At 40.5% G+C, this 25,129-nt stretch overlaps 2 long non-coding RNA genes and 1 other non-coding gene across 3 annotated transcripts; all 3 read right to left on the bottom strand.

Moving 5' to 3' along the window:
- Nucleotides 1-2,561: 2,561 nt before the first annotated feature.
- Nucleotides 2,562-3,147, bottom strand: LOC120286816. The gene is made up of 2 exons (XR_005545529.1): nt 2,888-3,147; nt 2,562-2,778 (listed from the first exon to the last, which is right to left on the bottom strand). It is a non-coding gene; the product is annotated as an uncharacterized LOC120286816 (long non-coding RNA).
- An 8-nt stretch (nt 3,148-3,155) lies between these two features.
- Nucleotides 3,156-8,798, bottom strand: LOC104457047. Its single transcript, XR_005545640.1, has 4 exons — nt 8,213-8,798; nt 3,749-3,955; nt 3,521-3,650; nt 3,156-3,202 (listed from the first exon to the last, which is right to left on the bottom strand). It is a non-coding gene; the product is annotated as an uncharacterized LOC104457047 (transcript).
- A 1,660-nt stretch (nt 8,799-10,458) lies between these two features.
- On the bottom strand, nt 10,459-11,504 carry LOC120286617. The gene is made up of 3 exons (XR_005545264.1): nt 11,453-11,504; nt 11,124-11,276; nt 10,459-11,033 (listed from the first exon to the last, which is right to left on the bottom strand). It is a non-coding gene; the product is annotated as an uncharacterized LOC120286617 (long non-coding RNA).
- Between the last annotated feature and the right edge of the window lie 13,625 nt (nt 11,505-25,129).

Here is a 25,129-nt window from a genome sequence, read left to right on the forward strand (position 1 = left end):
TCAGATGGAGATGAATAGTTAAGCTCATTGCCAGAGTAGGTACTATGTTCGACGCGATGGAGAAAAAGTAAACGATATGACACGGAAACATCTCAAGAATCGAGTTTCTTGATGAGAAACTAAAGGTTCCCGTAGTTCGTCACGCTCACTGGAGAATCATCCTAATGAGAAAGACCGTTGTGACAGGAGACTGTGGAGCTGTCTCTTCCTGTTCATTTGACATTTGTTGCTCGGCTACACCATGAATGGAAGGCAAGAACAGTCGAAACCTCAAATAACGAAGTGTTCAGAGTACGGCAACAACCCAGTGGCCACCCTTCCAACATAGAAGGGGAAGGTGGGGGGTTCGAATCCCCACCTTTTCATCCTCACTTTTTCAAAGGGTTGGGGTGGGGACGAATTAGTTTCAAGTGTGGGTTTTGACTCTCACGCCCTGCAAGGAGGCATGGCAAAAGTCTATAAGAGTGAATATTATAATAGGAGTAGATTATGACTAACAAAAAAAAAAAAAAAAAAAGTATGACAACAAGACTCGTCTAATGGACGGCAAAATTCATAGGCTGAACATCAAGGTCTCCATAAACCGACTTCCAGAAGCAAACAATAATAAACAGATGGCCTCACTTGGAAGAGCCCTCGGTAAGTGGCTCGAGGAGCTGAAGAGATTCATGGAAAAACATCCCCAAGTGAAAGGTGAGCAGAGGACAATTCAGGCGTAAATTGTGTTTCAATTCCGCTTGTGGAGGAACTGATTGTTGACAAGGCGATGCACTTAAGTTGAGGTCATGTGGCACGGATTGCTCCCGGCCATCTTGAACTTCATACAGGTACAAACTCTATCTCCATATTGAGCAAGCTTACAAAGCTTTATTCATGATATAGAAAGAAATTAGAGGTATCAGCACGTGCTGAATGGACCAATTATTTGGACAAAAAAAAATTTGTGCTCATGTTCGTGATTTCTAGAAGGGGAAATTCACAACAAAAAGGGAAAAGATACAACATTTTAATAAGTGACCATATTACTATAGGAAAAAGAAGAAGAAGAAGAACATGTGCAGTTAAAACATCATTAGATGCTTGTGTGACTACTAGCATAGCCCTTAAACAAACGGCAGAAGTATGAAATATTAATGATTATTTATCTTTTTCACTCATTAAAAAAATCATTTATTTTTATTTTTCATGTCATATGTTAGTGAGGCCCCGAGTAGTAAACCTTCAAGATCACTAGCACCGGGGATTCTTACCGGTCAACGATATCGATGCTATGTCTTAACTGTTTTTTTTTATTGCTCTTCTTGTTATTTGTGCTTTAGATCCCACGATTTTCTAAATTGATGCCAAGCAAAAATCAAAATAAATAATTCAATTGACACACACACACACACACAGATATATATATATATATATATATATATATATTACATCAAGAAGGATTGAAGAGTATACGCCAACTGAGAGATACTGGCGTCCTCTACTATGCTGATGCAAGGTGTGCAATTTGACAACCATTAGGAGGGAAAAGCAGTTTTTTATTGATAAGCTAATTAGCATTATCCATCAGTCAACAATTATAAATATATATATACATTACATCAAGGAGGATTGAAGAGCATACACCAACTGAGAGATACTTGTGTCCTCTACTATGCTGATTAATTTGACAACCATTATAAGGGACAAGCAGTTTTTTTATTCATAAGCTAATTAGCATTATACATCAGTCAACAATGCATATTACATAGAAAATCTATTTCTTTCTCTTTTAATTACACTTTCACTTATGATGCTCATTAGGGCTCCATTTGTTTTGCTGAAAAAAAATTTCGATGAAAATATTTTTTAAAACATTTTTTGATGTTAAAAATGCTAAAGTCAACCATCAAATATCTTTGATAGAAAAGCGCTCACCACTCGAAATCAAAAAAATGATTTCTCATTTTGAATAAGAAGAAAACATTTTCGTTAGCTGTATCACTCTATTCCATGTCATTGGGACATCAATGGACTTCGACCATGCTGAGAGCTTCAATAAAAATCTCTCTCTCTCTCTCTCTCTCTCTCTCTCTCTCTCTCTCTCTCTCTCTCTCTCTCTCTCTCTCTCATCCTTGCTTGCTTCCATAATTGATTTTCTCTCTTTTTCATGGATCAATCAGTAATCCTCTACTTTATTATAAAATAATTACTCCCTATACTTGATTTCCCCCTTAAAACAATATTTTACCATTGGAGAGCACATAAGACATTTTTAAAGATATTGGAGTACATTGTACTTACCACTTCACTTCTTTCCAATACTAATTTCGAAATAGGAGGAAAAAGAAAGAAGACATTGAATTCTTTCACGAATGTTTAGAATTCATAATCACCGGACTTTACAGCTTCTTTTTTTCCATATTTGCTTTTTAAAGGTATTTAGATTTCGGTCTTTTATTAATCGCCCGAAGTCCAGGTTAACAAAAATCATTTCAATTTTCAAAATTTGCAATTTTATTCCAAGGACTTTTAGTTAAATCTAAGATACAACATCGCTTTCTCTAACCTTGACCTCAGCAAAGTCAAGTCAAGATGTCGCCCTCAACAAAAACTGATCTGAATCTTGCAGTTAAAATTACAAGCGAAAAAAATATATATATACAATACTCAAAAATAACTTGCCAGGACGGTTCAGCTCCAATCCCCAGCTGAAAGGTAAGAATTCACTTCTGTCGTGTTGAAATCTATACGGATGTGAGGAAGCCATCACCCCAGAACACTCCCCTCTTCAACTCTAAACTGAAAAGAATCGAAGATATTGACGAAGACAGCATGCCCAAGATCACTCAACAGCAACAATAGCAGCAGCAGCAGCCAAGAAAAGAGCGGACAGAAAAGGAAGATATACATGTAATGTCATTCAACTTTGCTTAATGTATTCGTTGTCTAGATACCCTTTGAAGGTGGAGCAGTGCCTGTGATCTTTATGACTGTCTGGTGCTTGCGCTGTCGTCGCCTTTTCTTGGTAATTTTATTGTTGTTGCCGTCACTTTTGTGGGAAGGGTTGTTTGCACATTTCATTATGTCAACCTTTACGATGTGGTGATCCGATGTCCCTGTCAATGACAGGACCGAATACAACCCAGGAACGAACTTATATGGGCAATCTGGTGATACTAGTATGTAGTCCACCCTTGTACCGTATTTGCATGTCCTTGCATGCCTGAAATAGAATAAATGGTTTTGGATTACATATTCGGACAGTAGTCTCTCGAATAATGACTTTGGACTTCAATTTTTATTCCACGGATTTTCACATCAAAGGTTGATATCGACACAATAATGACAATAACAGGTGTGTACATTTATATATTCAACGCGAGCATCATGCTTCAAATGTTATGAATTTCCGTCCATTCAAGCCAATCATGTGATCATCGAGCTAAAGGAGCATCATGCTTGAAAATCGCCTTAGATTAGCCATTTGACAAAGTGAAAAAGAAAAACTGAAAGATGGGAAAGCAAACGAGTGAGTTCTTACTTTGTCCTTTGGCAATGACGACCATGGACTCGCATTCTCCAGAGAAGTCCTTAGCATCTGTGTACTGCTTGCTCTTCAGAAACCTCATGACTTCAACCTTTGGGGTTGGTTTTCCTATCTCCTCATAGAACTATAACAAAAAGTGTCAGTGATTACACAAACGCCCTAGCTTAAGCTATCAAGTAATCGAGTTTCGCATGCTAATGATTAAAAAGGGCATGTGCATACCTTGACGATGTCAGTCCACTGCTCTTGTGAGTAATCAGTCTCGTCAAGAGAGTTGAGGCCGCCGGCCAAGATGTGGGGGGAGTCACTCGACTGGATGATGGCGCCGACCTGCTTCATCGCCAATTCTCGTCGAGATGATCCAGGTGGATGCACTGGAAATTCTCTTCCCCAACATGAGGCACTTCTATTGTCGCCTTCAGCACATTCCTGTGTAACCAAACACATTGAGTTCACAGCCACTTCGATTCCAGTCAATTTAATACGTTGATTGACTATATTACTATCAACTTTTTATATCTTTTTTTTGAATTTTCACGCAACAGAAATGCATAATCCCTCAACTGTTTAAGATGCGGCTTAATTAATCGAACGCAAAACTCTCAGAAATTGATCCATGATGAGCAATTGCTTGCTGTCTCAAGCAAGTTGATTCTATCTGGTCTGTCTCGCTTGAGAGAAATGTACCTTTCCTTGAAGATGAGTAGTCCTTGTACAGTCTTCAGGTCAAACATCTGATTTGGCAAATACATAAAATAAAGCAAAGGCAAAATCCTCCCCAAGTTACTGTCCTGCCTACATACTGTCACGCCCCGATCCTCTGAGCGTGCGAACATCCCACTCTAGTCGATACAAATGCGACTTCCCAGGACACGTCGCTAACCCATTCAATTTTTATTGCACATGCGGAAGCAAAACAAATCCCCTAACAACAATTAACTTGGAATAGAAAAGCAGGCAATCAATCACAACCAAACAAGCTTTCTATAAACACATAGGTTTATATACAACACTGGATGGTCTACAAAATAGATAGGCTCAACAACTAGGGAATTGTCCTATGACCAACTTGTCAGACACGTTTGCCGATTCTTCAGCCTCCACCTTCCGAACTCCAGGACTTCCTGTCCTCCACGACCGTCATCTAGGGACCTGAAATATTATCCCACAACTGGGATGAGACTACGTCTCAGCGAGTCCTACCCTTTAAAACTCAATTAGGGAGAAAATACGCCTCAGGGCGCTCTAGCCACACAAATAGGATAGTGGGCTTACCTCGCCTCAGTCCCTTTCCTGCACGTCAGTACAATTCATATTCAACAATACTCACACAAGCTGAAACTACTGACATACCCATCGGTCTATCAATTCAGTCAATCCAATTGATATCATACGATCCACACATCTATCAATTCATATCATCTATTAAACCATACCATATATTCATCCATCAATACAATTACGGCTCGCACAAGCTGAAATGGATGCAATGCTCTCACAAGTTGATATAGATGGTAGCTCGCACAAGCTGATATATGGATCGTTGCTCTCACAAGCTGATAAATCATCATTGCTCTCACAAGCTGACATACAGTGCTCACACAAGCTAACAATGATGCTCACACAAGCTTATACATATATAAACCAATTGCTCGCCAAAGCTGATAATTCAATAATAAACCAACTCATACCTCAATTTAATCAATCAATCAATCCAATCGATTTAAACTAGTCATACAAATCAATTACGGTGCTAAAAGCCAACACCGGGTATTTTCAAGTTAAATACCACAACTTCATCAATTTCACACAATTCCACACTTTTGGAATTATTAACCATAATCATCAATCACTCAATTTCTCAATTTAAACATACAATTAACACAAACCGACCGCACTGCTGCGATCAGCGCGAAATTTGGATTAACATTCCGACGAGTCCACGGCGAAGGCGACGCTAAGGCGGGCGATAAACCTCAAGGCGGCGACACCAACCAAGGCCGGGAAGACACCTAAAACGGGCCTCGAAGACCTCTTAGCTTTCTAGTTTTCTGCTTCTGATCTGGGCTGAACTGCAGAGAAGAAACCAGCAACTTCAACGGAGAAAATGGGTCGATCGGAGCTCCGGCAAGCAGGTGGTTGGCAACCGGCGGCTCCCGGGGTCTTGGGGATCTTATAGGAGGTTGGGATGGGCAAAGGAAGGGTCGGAAAGGGGCGAAATAGCAAGAAAACGCGAAACAGGCGGAACCGGGCGGGTCCAGACGGTCCGGCGAGCGGCGGCTTCAGGCGGCCGTATGGGACGGCCGGAGAATCGTTCCGACGAGCGGCGAGGTGCTCTGGAACAGTATGGATGTCTTCTCCGTGGCGATGGGTGGCTCATTCACTGATTCATCGGGGAAGTTGACTTTTCACTCGGATCTTTGGCGAAAGGTCGGCTGGAGCAAAAACTGGAACGAGGAGAAAACAGAGGAAGAAATGGAGTCCGATGGGCATGCGACGGTGGAGGGCTGTTGCTGCTCGGTTTCTCTGGTTTTTGCTGAGCTTCTCTCCTTCAACCACAATGGAGAAAGCCACAAATTAAGGGAGAAGAAGGCTGCTGAGCAAGGGGGGTCTCCTTGGGCTCTTTAGAGCTCAACACTTGCCATTCTCTCATTGGCTTTGCCCCCACCATGACATCACATGACCTCAGCTACTCTCTCTCCTCAAGCTTCCTCCACAACCTTGCCAATAGGTGCAAAATAGCTCTCCCCCATGGCATACGAATTTGTTACATTTCCCTCTTCAATCTCAATCAATTTCATCCAATTCTCAACCAAACACATCCAATTGAAGCCCAATTAAATCCATCAAGGTATCCTCGTCCGTCTCATGATTTTTTCCCATCAAATGATCCAACTTGCATCCCGAAGATTCAATTAAAAATGGCCCTCTGACAATCCCGAACAAAAACAGCATTACTTTGCTTTTCCGCCAAAAATCTCGGTTTGTAGAAAAATCTTCTGGAGATGAGTCGACATTCCTAAAATGAATTGTGACTTGATAGAACTTCCAATTTCTGTAATCGGGTTCAATTTCACGGTTAAATTCAATCTAGCGCGAATTTAGCGCGTCCTAATCTACCGGGTAGCTTTTAGGAATTTTCTGTGCAATTGACTTGTGGTTGATTATTCTCAAGCCACAAAGTGCATCTTCGACACCTTGGCGACTCTCGATTGTCGTAGAAATCTCGAGGTTTCGATTACGGACACAGGGTACCCAAAATGACAGAAGAATCGGTCTAGTGCCGGTCGACGAGGATATTGTGATCGGTGGAATCACCTACACTCTAATCACATATCTCAGGCGAATCAACCTATTACTGATCTCTGTTCGATTTTGACAGTGTCATAATGATCCTTGCCGATTAATACGGTCGAGTAGCCAATTCATGGTCGAATTCTCAAGTCTATTGCGTTTAGATTCCTTAACGGCTTCACCTGATAGACTAGTTATCTCGTGAGTGGCCAACTCGGAGAAGAAAGCTATAAACGCGAAGATGAAATGCCCGACTTATTTAATTGAAACCAGAATTGGAAAAATCGGGATGTCACACATACATCTTACCTTGCCCTCATCTAACGGACGCACAGCTCTCTCATCCTTCATTTATCTTCCCAGCTCCTTATTTAAATACTAAAGAGCAAATATATATATATATATATATATATATATATATATGATTTAGCAGCTTCCTAAGCATTCTCTTGACTAAGTCAGCAATTAATGGAGAATGATCTTTAAAGCTGACTCTCTACCACCCACTAAATGCAACCGGAAATGAAAAAAAGAGGAACGATAGATGACAATTGTATAGAGAACCCACATCCAAAATCTTAGAAAGAAAATTGGGTTTTTTTTCTTTATTTTATTTATTTTATTTTTAATTCTGACTGGCATTGCTCACAGCTGGTGCTGGGATCTTTGGACAGGCCCACCATCGGTGTTGCAGAGAGCTCTCCGTAAGCTGTCCGAAGGCAAAAGGCTGTAGAAGAAAAGCCTTACAGCCTTGGGCAGTTTTTGAATTTGGTGGTGGGGTTCTCGTGAATAATATTCTAAATTCTTTCCAGATCAATTCTTGGACAACTCCATTCAGATAATTCCAAACAGAGAAGCTAGAAAAGGGGAGGATAAAAAAAGGCAAAATATAAACCAAGTGACGGCAAAATTTTCATCCACAAATTCTGATGGATGGCTAGGCAAAACTTACGTTTTTATTTTTAATTCTTTTTTTTTTGGTAAAGACGTTTTTATTTTTAATTTTGGTCTTGCGAATTTTTATTATATCCAACTTACCTTAATTTCAACGAAAATTTTGATTGTCCGAAATGGATTTGCACGGTTATAGATGGGTCTACCGAAATTAATCTTTTTCACTTAGAAAAATGTAAGAACAGAATGATATAATATGCCCAAAGGGAATATTAATTATGACATATTATCAAACTTCACTCCCAACGATGGACGCCTTAAATAAATGAAAATATATTTAAAATTCGAAATCGCCCGGGAAGACCACTTGCTCAACGAGAAAGAGAGCATATCATCGTCACCATAATTACGAAAATGCTAGCAAGAATAACAGGTAAAAATATATGGAAATAAATAAATAAATAAATAAATAAAATAAAATAAAACAAAATGACGGACCTGAAATTGGTGTTGTCGAATATCTTCTGGACCTTCCAGTGCTTGATCGGCCACCGGGAGAGGACGGCGTTGCCGTACTCTGGCGCCCAGCTCTCGGTGAACGCGTAGCTCATCCCCAGCGCCGCCGCGAGCTCCGACAGCGGCTTCATCTCCCTCTCCTCCTCCGCCTTCACGTCCTGCAGCGCCACTATGTCCGCGTCCAGCTCCCGCAGCACCTCCACCACCGTCCTTGTGCTCCTATACGCTTGCCGGCCGCCGCGGGGGTCGCCGCCACTACCGCCGTTCTCGAGGCTCACCCTCGCCGTCGCCGGAGCCTTCCCTTTGAAGATTCGACTGATCGACGCTGAGGCCAAGGACGAGGAGTGGGGAGATGGAGAAGGAGAAGTCGGAGATTCGGCGGATGATTCGCTGAAGCTCGGGTTCCGCCGGCTGCGGAGGAGGGAGATTTTGTTGTCCGGCAGTTGATGGAGACTCGGAGCTTCGATCGGCGTCCTACCGGAGCGGATTCATCCGTGACGAAGCGCGGTTTTTGATCGGCGACGCTGTCATCGCCGGAGCTGATCTCGCCGCAAGGGTTTTCCTCCATTGGCGGGCGATTGGAGATTGAGCGCCGGCAGTTGGGAATCGCGAGGGGGGATCGATTTCGTTCTCTCTCGATCTCTACCTCCTTCGGACCCTCTCGAACCCTAGAAGACGAAGCAGCTGCTGATCGAGGAACTTGTGGCGCGAGGCTTGGATTCGCGCCGAGTTTTCAGAGATATCAGTTCAGCTCCAAGGGTAGAGATCCGAAGGCGGTGACAGCGGCAGCAAAGGCTAATGCCCCGTTCGTTTCGCAAAACAACTTCTAGGAAAATATTTTCCTGGATTTCCGGTGTTCGGTGGATGGAAAATTCATGGTCAAGGAAAATATTTTCCGGTCAACGGAAAATTCTGTCTTGACTTTGAGGAAAATGTTTTCCTCTTTTGAAAAGAGGAAAACATTTTCCTGGCCTCTCACGCTCGCCCTCGCGCTCCTTTTTCCTTCTCATTTTTGCACTCTCGCTTAGGGTTTCTAATCTCCTCCTCCTCCTTCGACGCCGACGATGGGCGAAGCATCCCTCATTCTCCGCCCTCCCTGGCCGCTCCTGCCCGCTTGCTCGGCCACGCGGCACCGCCGCCGGCGCGCTCGCTTCCCGGCGGTTCGAAGCCGCCGGGAGGATCCGGCTCAAGAGGGAGCACCGCGGCGGCGGAGCTCGCGGCTCGCGGCTCGTCGGATCTAGTGGCGGAGCTCGCGGCTTGGGTGATGCGATGAGGTTGCGGATCTAGCGGCGGAGCTCGCGGCTCGCAGCTCGCCGGATCTGGCGGTGGAGCTCGCGGCTTGCCGATCCAGGCGAGCTCGAGCTGTCGCCGCGATCCGGCGAGCTCGGTGAGATCGGCCGAGCCTCGAGCTCGCCGGATCTGGCCACTGGGTCTTGGTCGGCGGCGGGCAGCCGGCCATTGTCAAGCGGAAGGAGGTGGCGGAGGCGGAAGGAGGAGGAAGAAGGAGGAGGAAGGAGGCGACGGTAGAGGAAGGAGGAAGAAGGAGGAGGAGGAAGGAGGAAGGAGGAAGGAAAAGAAAAAAATTTCGATTTTAAAACTATAAATAATTAAAAAATCATTTTAAAAATATAAATAAATAAAATAATTTTTTTGGTCATTTAAAAATATTAAAATTCAATTTTTGATAAATTTTTCCAAATAATTAAATGAGTTAACGAACGGTGGAAAATATTTTTCATTGAAATTTTAGATTTTGGCCAAACACCGGAAGATAGAGTCATTTTCCTGGAAAATGACTTCTAGAAAATATTTTCCGGAAATATGATATTTTCCGCGAAACGAACGGAGCCTTAGTGGGCCGGGCCGATAAGTATAGGCCAAATAATGGGCCGGGCCATATGACAAACGCCTAAGAAGTGGGTAGAGGAAGGCCCAAACGTCCAGCGCTGCCAGGTGTGGACATTTTAAGGCACGAGGGGCAATGACCGGTTGAGGTCATTAAACTAGGCCGAGCCGAGACCCGAGATCAGGTTTAAGCAAAACACACAGGCCCACTCCATGCCTCCATTAAAATAATCGAACATAGCACTTATGGCTAGTACGTAATTTTCGGTAGTCTCCGAAAGCATCACGATAAAATGTTCATCCATCAAAAAAATTTACAGCTATTCCCTGTTTAACTACATAACCAAGTGTGTGTACTAGGGCATTCTAACAAAATCGGAACGTTGGCTTTTCACCTGTGGTTTTATCAGCGAGGAAGAAATTCCACAATCAAGCGTGTTATTTCACGCATTTGCAAATAGCCCAGTTAAAATAAGATTACCCGGTCGATTAACAAAAACTAAGCAAAATGAATAGCTCGCTTCTCTCTAAAATTCTTGAGAAAATTTTAAATCTCTACCGGCGCTACCTTGCCTTTCTCACAGCCTCCCCATGACCTCATTTTCTTGATGGTGTGCATCTCCATCCCCAATCTCGACAGCATACGCACACCATAACCACTTGTTTTTCCTTAGTTGATGCAATTCCAAAACGTTCTTTGCTGATAGTTACCCTTCCATCCTCGATCAGGATTACAGTTGGGATAAATCATGTCATGGCTGAATGAAACCATGCCTTACAGCTCTGACTTGGATTCAAGGTCAAGTTCCTCTACCGATGACTCATCACCCTGTGAACCCTGCGACTTATCTGAAGCCATTGCTTCTTGAAGCTCAGATTCATCTCTGAGAATTTTCGCAGTAAACGTTCTTGCCTCTAAGTCAAGATCAGGCCATTCAGAAACTATTCTCTTCGCACCCTGAGAGGACAACAAAAGCAAAATTACATAACAACTACACGAATCATTTTGGCAGTGGGAAAAGAAAAGAACCCAACCTTATGAACTTACCTGAAGCTTTGGTTCCTTCGTCATAGGATTGTTGCAAAGATCAATGGTCTTTGCCTTGGATTTAGTGGCTGTACCACACCACGACTCACACCACGACCATTCTTGGGGTAATGAGAAGATAGGCACGGTGTGCTGAGCATAATTCGGGAGGTCCTGAAGCATGAGAGAGGGCACTTAGACAAACAACTGATATGTTTATGCTCACGGATATTTAAGCAGTGCTTTTACAAATTAACACCTTGCGAGAATCTTTTTAGAATGTCACAGCTATAACCTCGCAAAGAATATCTCATGCTGAAGAATTTGCAGTTTATTATCCAAGAACTGACCTGATCAAGATTGGACAGACTGTTTGGATCCTTGCGGAGAGATTGATAGTTCACTCTCAGGTTATCTCCTGCCGCAGTCTCTCGAAATTTCTCCAAATCAACAACGTACAGTGCACTGCAGAACGATATCATAATTAAAATCACGTGGACAGAATGGAACCGCCTAAAAAATCTACCTTATATGATATGGTCTTCCGCGTAAGTGCTCCTTCCAGAAACCCTGTTTTTGTGAGAAAATAAAAGAGCTTACTTAGGGATGTAGACAGTAATGATCTGAAAGGGCAAGAGCCTTCTATTGCTTGTAATAAAACACGAATAGATTGATCGGAAAAGGCAAAGGCATTCTATTGCTTGAAATAGAACACAAGAATAAATTGATTCAATATGTACTTGTCTCCAAAAGCGATATCCATCCATCTCCTTGTTGTTGTCACAAAAAGGAGTATATGCAAGCGGTCTTCCTTTCAGATCCATGTCATAAAGTTCTCCCATGTCTGCTCGCACCACCTGATCTGCATCAACAAATATAACCTGTTGCAAAGAGGGGTCAATAGAATTTAGATGTCACAGAGAACTGAAAATAGCATGAGTAGACAGTCAAAGGCAAAGTCATAGATATCGCATGCTTACCTTCTCTAGAGAAACGGGAAAGATAACATCTAGGAACAAAATTTTATATGCCCATATAATCCTTTGCTTTTCCTTTTGCTTATGTTGTTAGAGGAATTAAACAGATATTAAAAGAACAGTTGAACACAGAAGTCGGTGATAGTAGAAAAACCAAACTTAATGAAGTGACTGAGGCAGAGGAGGCTGGAACAGAGGAAGCTGGAGCAGAGGTAGATCGTGAGCTGGCGATCCAGTTGAATTGATGAGCTGGCCAGTTGAATTGATGAGCTGGCGATCCGTGACATCAAAACCTGAAACACAGAAGTTGATCAAGCAAATTAAAGGAGCTGCACAGCCAGAAGAAATGCACGTGTGTTTCTATATTGGTTATTCTGTTGTAACAATTCTGTAACAGAAAAAGTTGAACTAGTGTTGAGTATAAAAGGATAAGAAATACATCTGAGCTGAGGTATTTTTCATTGATTGTTCAAGATCTAAACCTCTTTCATATATAGATCTTGTTCTATCTTCGATTTCTTCACATGGTATCAGAGCATATAGCCTGGGAATAATAGATCAGATATGTTCTTACTGCAAGATAGTATAAAGATCCTGATGTTTCTTAGGTAGCATATCTTCAAAGTTTACTGGATTGTTTCTTCGAATCTTCAAAGTCTCTGGACATATAAGAATGGCAACTAGAGTGCAGAAGTATTTTTTCCCTATCCATGTGAATATAGCTAACTTCGTTACCATCAAGTTGAATGAAGAAAACTTCCTGTTATGGCAAGCTCAATTCAACAGATTTCTGAAAAGTCAAGATCTGATTGGTTTTATTAATGGTGAAACATTACCTCCAAATCAAATGATACAGACTGTGACAGGAGAAATGATGAATCCTGATCACCTAGATTGGATAAAAACCGATCAGGTTATATCATCCTGGATAAGTGGTGCAGTATCAGAGAATATTCTAAGTTTGATAATTGGTTTAGAAACCTCACTCGAAGTATGGCAGGCCCTCATAAATAGGTTTACACAGAAATCTGTTGCAAAGGAGTTTGAGTTAAGAGGAAAACTTCAAGCTTGCAAGAAAAGAAACAGATCACTAAGCGAATACCTTCGAGAGTTCAAAACCATCTGTGATCAGTTAAATGCAATTGGTAAGCCTGTTGATGATATAACAAGAATGTTTGGCATACTTGAAGGGCTAGGTTCTGAATATGAAACTTTCAGGACAACCATGTATTGTCTTAAGCCCCAGCTAGAATATGATGAGGTTATCTCACAACTTGAAAGGTTTGAAACCCGATTACAAACATATTCTGTGAATGAGTATAATACTAACCTGGCCTATTATGGGCAAAGAAGAACTGGAACAAGTCAGCAGAGAGTCAATCCCAGAAATCAAAGAGAAAACTTTCGAGGAGAAGTTAGCTATGGCAGAGGTCAGTCTTTCATTAGAAGGGAATATGGAAATAATTTTATAGAAGCAGGAAGGAATCAACAAACTAAAATGAATAACCTGAATTCAACTCAGCAAGGTCAAGTTAACAAGGATAACTGGTCTAACTATGGACAAGGTTTTAGACCATATTCCAATCCTGCACAGAGGTATCAAAGTGTTAGGTCTTATCCACCACAAAGTTCAAATGGTGATAGAAAAACACAGATCACAAAGCCTATAAGTAATGGACCTCTGCAATGTCAGATCTGTAAGAAATCAGGTCATACAGCACTCAGATGTTGGTATAGGTTTGATAACTCATATCAAGCAGATGAAATACCAATTGCATTGGCAGCAGTTCACATTAAAGAACCTTATGGTTCAGAATGGTATCCAGATACAAGGGCTACATCTCACATTACCTCAGAACTTGGTATGATTCGAAACTACAGTACATATAATGGTAATGACACTGTCATGATAGGAGATGGATCTCATTTGTCAATCTCATGCATTGGTAATGGAATACTGAATATAGAAAATAGCAAATTACCTCTGAATGATGTATTAATAGTCCCTGAAATAAAAAAGAACCTTCTATCTGTATCAAAACTAACAAATGATTATCCCTGCTCTTTTATTTTTGATAAACATGGGGTATATATGAAGGACAATCACAATCATACAACAGTGAAGCTAGGAAGGAAAGTCAAGGGGCTATACCAGGTGGAACCTAAAGTTGCAGAAGTCTTCTTCACACAAACTCAACAGGAAGTAGGAGAAGATATCTGGCATCAAAGACTTGCTCACACCAATCTTAAAACAATGAAGATCCTACAGAAACAACATCTCATTCAGTTCAGTTCTAAGGCTCAGAATATATGTAGCAGCTGTCAAATTGCTAAAAGCTCAGCCTTATCTTTTCATTTCTCAGACCATATCTCTAATGTTCCATTAGAAAGAATACATTGTGATGTATGGGGACCTTCACCAATTCAATCTGTTCAGAAATTCTCCTACTATGTCATTTTTGTGGATGATTTTTCTCGATATAGCTGGATATATCCAATGAGAGAAAAGTCAGAAGTCTATGAGATATTCATTATGTTTCAAAGATTTATAGAAAATCAGCTTAACCACAAGATCAAAATCTTCCAGAGTGATGGAGGAGGTGAATTCACTAGTAATAAATTCCAAATTCATCTACAAAACTGTGGAATTAAGCAGAATATTTCTTGTCCTCACACACTAGAGCAAAATGGTGTCTCGGAGAGAAAACATCAACATGTGGTTGAATTGGGTCTAGCAATGATGTATCATGCTAAAGTACCAATGAAATACTGGGTAGATGCATTCAAAACATCAGTTTATGTTATCAATCTTCTTCCCACAACAAAACTACATATGCATTCACCCCATTATAAGCTCTATAATAAGACACCAGACTATTCTTATCTTCGAGTTTTTGGATTAGTCTGTTATCCATGTCTCAGGCACTACACAAAGCATAAATTTGATCCAAGATCTCTTACATGTATCTTTCTTGGATATAGTGAGAAGCATAAAGGGTACAGATGTCTCTTGCCTACAAATGGAAGAGTCTACATCAGCAGACATGTCATATTTGATGAGAAAGTCTTTCCCTTTACTCATACACTAAATACTGAATATCAGCAGGGATCTGACTTATACAAACTGTGGATAAAAGGAGTACTATCTTCTATTTCCAGATCTACTAAGCAGGCTCAATCACAAGACAATATATCGAGGGGATATTTGCAACATACCAGATTCACTCAAACAACTCCAGAAATGCAGGACAATGAGCTCAGTACAGGTAATCCTTCAGGTCAATCACAAATACAGATGATACCTGATACTGAGATGCAGAGTGATGTCAATAATGTCTTTGGTAGTATTGAATCGCATCAGTCATCTCCAAGCATAGAGGAACTAATACCTACAAATCAAGAACCTATCTCAACATCAAATGCTAATACAGGACAAATACAAATCAGTTCTGAAACTGCAGATATACAAGGTACTTCTTCAACTCATCCTATGCAAACTAGACTTCGATCTGGAATTGTTAAAGCAAATCCTAAATATGCATGTCTAGTTGAATATCGATTCTGTTGAACCAAAATCGCAAAGTCCGCCTTAGCGGACATCGAGGATGGTATCAAGCAATGAAAGAAGAAATGGATGCCTTATATCGAATCAAACCTGGGAATTAGTTCCTAGAGATGATCACATGAATGTAATCGGGTGCAAATGGGTGTTCAAGGCAAAACTCGCACTTGATGGGAGCTTGGTAGACTCAAAGCTAGGCTTGTAGCTAAAGGCTTCCATCAAGAAGAAGGTCTTGATTTCACAGAAACCTTCAGCCTTGTAGTGAAGCATGCAACAATTCGAATAATCCTATCAGTAGCTATGATGAAACAATGGAAAATTCATCAATTAGATGTCAAAAATGCCTTCTTACATGGAACCTTAAGTGAAACAGTGTATATGGAGCGGCCTCCAGGATTTAAAGAATCACAAAAGCCTCACCATGTTTGTCTCCTTCGAAGATCACTTTATGGACTTCGACAAGCTCCTTGAGCCTGGTTTGATAGGTTTAGCAGCTTTCTGCTCGAATATGGATTTTTCTGCAGCTCTACTGATCCTTCCCTATTCATCCTGCATACTGAAACAGCAACTATTCTCTTATTACTGTATGTAGATGATATCATTCTCACTGGAAGCTCTCCTCGCATAATTTCTAGTCTTATTACTTCTCTGAGTATTCATTTTCATATGAAGGATCTAGGTTCCTTGCACTATTTCCTTGGCATTGAAGCTACACGAACCTTAGATTACCTATTCCTGTGTCAAACCAAATATGCTCTAGACCTCCTCACCCGAGCTCATATGCTAGACTCCAAACCAATTTCAACTCCTCTTTCATTAAAACCACCTATTTTAATCAATGATTCTATACCTTTGAACAATCCTACTGAGTACAGAAGCCTAGTTGGAGGTCTGCAATACCTCACATTAACCAGACCAGACATTGCTTATGCCACAAATATACTTTGCCAAAGAATGCAGCAACCCACCATTGCAGACTTCAACAGATTAAAAAGGGTCTTGCGATATATAAAGGGTACTATAAAGCTTGGCTTATTTCTTCATTCTCACGGTACCATGCATCTCTATGGTTACTCGGATGCAGATTGGGCGGGTGTGCGAAACCGGAAGATCAACAACTGGTTTTTGTATATATCTTGGATCCAATCTTATATCTTGGGCAGCAAAGAAACAGCCCACAGTGAGCAGATCCTCCACTGAAGCTGAATACCGTGCTCTTGCATCAGCCACTGTCGATCTTACTTGGGTCAGTTTTGTATTACGTGATATAGGTTGTTCTCTTACTCCTCCTATTCATTTGTACTGTGATAATAAGTTAGCAATCTCTCTCACTTTGAATCCTGTCTTACACGCTCGAACCAAACATATTGAAGTAGATTTTCACTTTGTTCGGGAAAAAGTATCCTCAGGATCATTGCATGTCAAATACATTCCAAGTTCTTACCAATTAGCTGATGTTTTCACAAAACCACTGACACGAAGAGCACATTCTTATATACGAACCAAATTGGGAATCTGTACTCTATCCATTCCCAATTCGAGGGGGGATGTTAGAGGAATTAAACATATATTAAAAGAACAGTTGAACATAGAAGTCGGTCATAGTAGAAAAACCAAACTTAATGAAGTGACTGAGGCAGAGGAGGCTGGAACAGAGGAAGCTGGAGCAGAGGTAGATCGTGAGTTGGCGATCCAGTTGAATTGATGAGCTGGCAATCCATGACATCAAAACCTGAAACACAGAAGTTGATCAAGCAAATTAAAGGAGCTGCACAGCCAGAAGAAATGCACGTGTGTTTCTATATTGGTTATTATGTTGTAACAATTCTGTAACAGAAAAAGTTGAACTAGTGTTGAGTATAAAAGGATAAGAAAATGAGAGAAGAGTGTGCGAAGTTTACCTTCTTCTTCAATCTCTGTTTTTCCTTGATTCATCTTGAGCTTTCTCTCCTACTTCTATATTCCGAGAATGGTGAAGTCCTGTAAAGAATGAACTCAAAGTTCTGAAGAAGAAATACATCTGAACTGAGGTATTTTTCATTGATTGTTCAAGATCTAAACCTCTTTCATATATAGATCTTGTTCTATCTTCGATTTCTTCACATATGTAGCCATGTAGGCCACTTGTAGGTGATTAATGCATAATCAAAACCATACTCATGAGCCATATGTGGGATCACATCCTGAGAAGTTCAAAGCAGAAAAGTATGCAAGTATAAATCAATACTTCTCATAGTTTTAGCAAGGGCAGAGGCTGCTAAGAGAGACGCAGAACAAACCTTAAATTGTGGGGAGAGATAATTCTTTATGAACCAGAATTTTACAGGGCGCTGTGTATTCTTGAGGACACTCAAGATCATGATTTTCAAAAAACGTTCATACCTGTCATGAGATGCCATGAAAATGTTAAAGCTGGGACAACGAAGCAAAACTATTAGTCCTATTACAAAGTACCACAAATGTTTTAATTTGCACTTGATACCGATTGTTATGTCCAATAACAATTATATGTTACGAGAAATTACTTCAGGATGTGAAGTAAGTTTACAAATAAATATTAAGTTATGCATGCAATATTCTCAACAATATAAGAAAGATCCTAATAGGAATTCTTACAGGTGTCCAGAAGCAATAGAAAAAATGGTTAATCAGGTGCAAACTGCTTGATTGTGCCTCTGGCATCCATGTCTTCTGGCTTGATGTTTGGGAAGGTTACAAGAGAACTAAACGCCATCTCCTAAAAGCTGCACAGCAGAAACTATAGAGTTATCCTCAGCTTGACCTCTGGCTCTCTCTTTCTTATCTGAATCATATAAAGAACCTCCACCATCCTTCTCAGCCTTAGTGATCTCGCAATGGGAAAACTCATATGAATGATCAGCTGAATTCATCACATGAAGACTTTCAGCATTCATACTGGCAGGAGAATCATAAAATTCGAAAGGAAATACAGACTCAGCCTTGCTTGATGTTTGTGAATTGGCAGATGGTGTGCTCTTCCAAATGACAAAGTATTGTAGGACAAGAATGGAAGCAAGCAAAAAGACAAGTGCTGGCCATAATTTCCGAATGACATTGCGATTTAGAAGTATGCAGGCAGTGAGAAGTGCAATATATAGCATAGAAATGGCATTTAACATAGCAAAGGAGGCAAGGAGCAAGGCCACCATGTTTATTTCGAGGCCAAAGAGATTAAACATGTTCTCCATCCAAAAATTTATATAGACTATGAAGATTGTCTTCTGTGTTTCAAATCTCTCCCTTCTCATGGTGATAATCCTTTTCTTGTTCCATTTGTGGCTTTCGTTGGTGCTTCCCCAAATATATCCAAAAGAATATTTTCTAGCATTGCCACCCCCAGAGCCTCCAGCTGTGGGTACATTATTTGATGCTTGAGAAAAACCAGAGGCTGAGGAAGACAAATTGTTTCTCATGCCTTCTGCTTCACAAGGAATTGCAGGCGAATCTGCAGGTGGCTTGCTTTCCCCATTTGAATTAGAAAAATCCCTAAACACTTCTTCTGCTGATACAAACAGAGGGCAAGGTTCTTCGGTGTAATCTTTGCTCAAAATGTGAGTTGGTACTTTTTGCAACCAATGAAAGAAATTGTATTGAAGGGTAAAAGCAGATATCGCCAGCACCTTTCCCCTTAAACCCAATTCTAGAGCCCAAAAGCCTGACTGTAATAACTCAAAACCCTAGAACTTGGCTAGACTTATTCTGTCCAAGAAACATTCCTGCCTTGGCACCCCACATCTGAAATAGATATTCTGTCATCACCAGAATTCCTGTATAAAGAAGGAATAACTTTGATGGGATTTGAGATGCTTTAGGTAAAAGGGAACATATGACAAGACCAAGCAGATAAAGGAAACCAAATAGACTAATTGGTGATGATGATGCATAGAACACTGCTATATACACTACGTTGTCACCATGTCAAATAAGGAAACTCTGAATAAATCCAAGTGCTCCAAATTCCATAAGTTTGGAGTCATCAGATTGGATATACTTGATGTGTCTCCGCTCGTAGCTATAGAGCTGCATCACAATCAGGATTGCAAGAGACTGCCAAATATTCTGCAATAGCGAAGCTTCTGAGTTGTAGGACTGAAGATCAATCAACCCTGACAACCACATCTCAAAGGTGGAGAAATTGCTCAAGCTGTATATGAAGATAAACACAGTGATTGCATATACTTTTAATGGAAACCAAAGGTGTCTTCTCATCCTTTCAATGAGTTGTCTTCCTATGATCCCACATAGGAGGAGCAAAATGTAGCCAAACGATATGCAATTGGGTGTCACCAAGTAAACTGCTACAAGAATCGTCAAAAAAAGCAATATATGTGCCACACAAGCGATATACAAATAGAAACTTCTACCCCATTGCACCAAGAAACAACGCAATCCTTCTTTCTGGAAAATCGAAAGGATATTAAATTTTAGAAATGCAAATTACAAATACCTGTCGTCTAATTTAGAAAAACAGTAAACAAAATCTTCCTCTACAAATGAATCTGGCATTTTGAACAGTGCATAACTAGTCAAAAGTCCACCACCATATCTAAATAGATAAAGTCCAGTCATTACTCGCATGCTATTAAACCAGTGAATTATCAATTTTCATGCAGAAACTGCAGGGGGCAATTTAAAGGGTGTGTTCCTGAAACGAAAGGGAGGAGTCTTGAGCATATTCAAGCAGCCATCAACAGAGAATGAAAATGCAAGCACTCCCAAGTCATTTACTCAAAAGAAAGCAGCAAGTGACGACTCAAACTCGACAAAAGGGACGGCTCGTTCAAACCGAGCATGTTGGTGGACTAGGGAAAACAAGGCCCAGCTATCGTTTCAGTTCCGTCTTAAATAAAACCAAGCAACGGAGTTCCCAGAGAGAAGTGTTTGACCACGAAAATCCCTACCCAACTCGGCGACGACGGCCAGAAGGTGAGCCTGAAGCGAAACGAGCTATGGTTGGCCGCCTCGACTTTGCACTGAGCCAGGATCATCGAGATAAAAGTGGATCGAACCCAAAGAAAACTCACCACGTGCTCGAGGGTGTTGGCTGGAGATCGCCGGTTTATGTTGGGGATGGCCGCGTAACGGTTGTCCAAGAACGAAGTTCGGCTCCCGGGTCTCGCTTTCTCTCGTCCATCCCTCCGCTCACTCTCGGTTCTCTCTCCGCTTCACCCTTTGCTCACTCTATCGGATCTCACTCTCTCTGTTGCTCTCGCTGTCTCCGGCCTCCCCCGAAGAACTTGAGAACACAGTCGCCTCTCTCTCTCGCTCTCCATCGCTACCCACCTTCTCGGTCTCCCCTCTCGAGCGGCTCTAGCCTCTCCTTGGTTGTCAGCCGCAACCTTCCAGAAGCAGCCACCCTCGAGCTCCCTCTCTTCTCTGGCTCGCTCCTTCTCTCTCTCGAGCTCACCTTCTCACTCTCACTAGCTCTCTCTCTCTCTCTTGATTGCTCTACCTCGGCCGAGAAAACCCAAAAAGACCGGAGAGACCCCCCCTTCCCTTTGCCGCCTTTCTCTCCCATTTATCTCGTTTCTGTCCCTTTCTTCAAGGACGAGACCAGCTGGCTTCGTTACCGCACGACATTCTTGGGCGAACGTCGGCCACAGCCTCGCGTCCTTCGGCCAGCGACACGCTCTCTGTTTTGTCCTGAAGCTAACGTCCAAGCGAGGGAAGGAGGAGGAAGGAGGAGGAAGGAGGAAGTGAGAATATTTCATGTTGCCATAAACAAATTGAATTGATTTATATACGCCATGCAGAACCACAAAAGTCCAGAGGGGGCAAGTAGTTGTTTTATGTACTCTATGTTGATATCTAGGGGAAAAAAATTAATTATAGGCGATTCACCCCTGCCCTTCCTTAAAATAAAGAATCTATAATCTATATTACATAAAAAGTAATACTATCTTTGGTTTCGAGCCCAAGCTCTTTTTTCTGTCCAAGAAAAAAGAAAATTGTAATAATATGTTGTATTCACTAGCAAAGATGTTGATTAATAAGATAAGAACAAAAATCTCTCAAATTAAATAAAAAATATTATTTCATCCATACAGGCAAATTGAAATCTTTAGATTTTCTTTCTCGAAATATATGCAAATCTTTTATTTGTTTCTTTTGTTGGGCATAAAAAGTGTTGGGTGATTTTCTTTGTTCTAGTTTCGTATTAAAATAGTAAGGGTCAGGACAATTTTTTTCTTTTTCATATCAAGCCTACATAGGAATTTATAAGTAACGAAAATATATTTGTATTTTTATTTAAAAGTTGCAGGTCAAATAATGAACTCAAGTTGCATTTGTCATGTCTTAATAAGCCAATCCTTTAATATTATATTCTCTTGGATCTTCTCTAATTATACATCTTTATACGTATGGCAATCTGTCTTGTTTAGTAAAATCTAAGTGTAGGGTGAAAGAAGAGTACCGAATGTTCGTTTCCTTAGGCATCGTACTCTTGAAAATAGGGAATTACATGTCTTGGTGGATAAGATGTCAACACAATCAGGATGTCTACCTAAAGAGGGGAAAACCAGGCCTTGTTTAGTTCTCTGGACTTGGTCGAAATCTGATTCTTGTGCATCCGTGGATGTATCCTTATGGATGAAGCCATGTTCATCGAACAGGTTGGTGAAAACTTTTAGTAATGCATAATTGTATAATTATAATCCACAGTCATCAAAGAAAAGAAAATTTTCTTGTCCAAATAGAGATTTTTCATTTCATATCGTATAGCAAAAGAAATATCAAGAATTTAGCTAAGGTTATTTTACAATCTGGTTCATACATAAATTTCTTTCACAGCTCACCTCACCTAACCTCTTAGCTTTTTGTCAATTTCATTTTGGTAATAATCTGTCACTTTTCACTCTTTATTATTTTTGTTTCGTCAGTGCGAGGCCGGTAGAATGATTTTTCAGGTTCCTCTTGCTGATAGGATCATATTTTTCTACACAAATTGGAAGATTGGAGGGGAAATAAAAAAGAAAGAAATAAAGAACGGAGAGATTAGATGGAATTATGCAAAATGAAAGTGGTATATGTTTGTAATAACCCGGACTCCACTATATAATATTATCTGCTTTTGACATTGAGTCATCACGGCTTTAAAATGTGTCACATAGATTAGAGGGACCTAAACCTTATAAAGTAACCTCAAGACTCCCCTTTAAGCAATATGGGACTAGAGACGCGCCCTGCGCTTGGGTCGTCACAATGCTCTATTACAATTAATATATTACTTTTGCAATTAGGATATATCTGCTCCCTCAGGCAATCTAAACCTACTCTATCAATCAAATTCATTCCATTCCAACAAGTGGATTGACCTTATCAGAAGAGGGACCCGCAAATAACTTATTTTAGTCCATGCCTTTGGGGTTATATATATATATATATATATATGAGGTGAGGCAAGTTGTATTGCGTCCACCTATTTTCCCTTTAAATTAGGGAAGGCTGCTTTGTCTTTGAACTGGGTGTTTTAATCACGCTTGCCCAGCTACCCTTCTTCAAGGTGATGATAAGAGTTCCTAAAACTTCTTATATTAAAAGGGTTGTGCTAAATAATCTTGCTGATTTTTATTGGATGCTTAAATGGAGCCACTAGTTTAAAACAATCGCTCGTTGTTCGTAGCTTTGTTTAGTAGGGGTTAATCAAAAATGACCGGCAACCTCTAAAACTTGAATCAACCTGATTAATCTCTACTTAATTAGACGCTTACAATTATGTAACATTAGCTAAAATTATTTTTTTTCGCCTGTGCTTTTTATTATATTTTATGGGATTTGGTGTCATGAATGGAAGAAGGATATTAAAATATTGAGATAAGGACATCACAAGTATCATAACTGTCGTGCGGTGCTCACCTAAGTGCCATAACATTGTTTTTCGATTACTTGAGTGTCATGACTTTGAAAAAAAAAAAATCTTTACTTGAGTGCCATAACCTTTAATTGATTATTTGAGTGTTGTAACTTTTAAAGAACGTTCATGTCAGAAGACCAAGAAAGGCATCGAGAAAAAGGTAGAAGAAATGTAGGGGAAGAAATTGTTGTATTCACTATATATTCTCTGATGTGTACAAAGTGTATTTAATTACAAAGACAGAGATTAATAAAGGAAAAGAAATATTCTTCTATCTTTCTAATCCTAAAATAAATAAGATTTTCTACCTATCAACAATTGGATAAGATTTGATGAATCATATCTTCCAACACTTCCCCTCAAGCTGGCGGCTTGTAGATGTCCAAGACACCAAGCTTGCTTAGAAGATATGCATGTTGTCTATGACAAAGAGGTTTAGTGAATATGTCCGCCGGTTGCTCTGAAGTCCTGATTCCTCTTGTCTCAATTATTCCCTCTTGAATTTTCTCTCGAGTAAAGTGGCAATCGACTTCTATGTGTTTTGTCCTCTTATGCAATACAGCATTTGCTGCAAGCTTTAGTGCTGAATCATTGTCACAAAAAAGTGTAGTTGGTCCTTCAACTCTTGCCCCGAGATCCTGAAGTAAACCCCTGAGCCAAACTATTTCACAAACAGTCTTGGCCATGGATCGATATTCAGCTTCGGCTGAAGATAGAGATACAGTAGACTGCTTCTTTGTCTTCCATGAAAGCAATGATTCCCCAAACTTGATGCAATAACCGGTGATGGATCTCCTGCTCATAGGACATGTGGCATAATCTGCATCACAGTAAGCCACTATTTTCATGTTGCATTTTCGAGAAAGGAGTATCCCCAACCCTGGACATGTCTTCAAGTATTTCACAATCTTCAATGCTGCATTCATGTGAGATTGTTTCGGACTGTGCATAAACTGGCTGAGAGTCTGCACTGCATAACAGATGTCTGGCCTGGTCATAGTTAGGTATATAAGTTTCCCTACCAGTCTCTAGATATCCCGATGGATCTCTCAATAATGGATCATTAGAAGAAGATGATATGCCAGAATCATAGTCGACAGATGTCAATCTAGTAGTTTGCTCAATAGGAATAATAGCTGGCCTACAACCTAATAATCCCGTTTCTGATATGATTTCCATTATGAATTTCCTCTGACTGAGAGAAATTCCCTGATCTGAACGAGCTATCTCAATTCCAAGAAAATACTTAGGTGGCCCTAGATCTTTGATATGAAAAGTGGAATGCAGATACTCCTTAAGTTTCTTCACAGCAGAATCATCATTTCCCATGATAAGTATGTCATCAACATAAATCATCAAATAAATAGATGACATACATTTTGTCCAGGTGAACAGGGCATAATCATGTTTGGACTGTTTGAATCCAACAACCATAAGTGCATTAGTGAACTTGGCGTACCATTGTTGAGAGGCCTGCTTTAGTCCATAAAGAGATTTTCGGAGACGACACACCTTAGACTCCCCCTGTCTCCGTAATCCTGGTGGAAGATCCATATAGATTTCTTCATCCAGATCACCGTGTAAAAAGGCATTATGTACATCCATTTGATGT

Source organism: Eucalyptus grandis, chromosome 8 (genome assembly GCF_016545825.1).
Source record: "Eucalyptus grandis isolate ANBG69807.140 chromosome 8, ASM1654582v1, whole genome shotgun sequence".
Classification (NCBI taxonomy): Eukaryota; Viridiplantae; Streptophyta; class Magnoliopsida; order Myrtales; family Myrtaceae; genus Eucalyptus; species Eucalyptus grandis.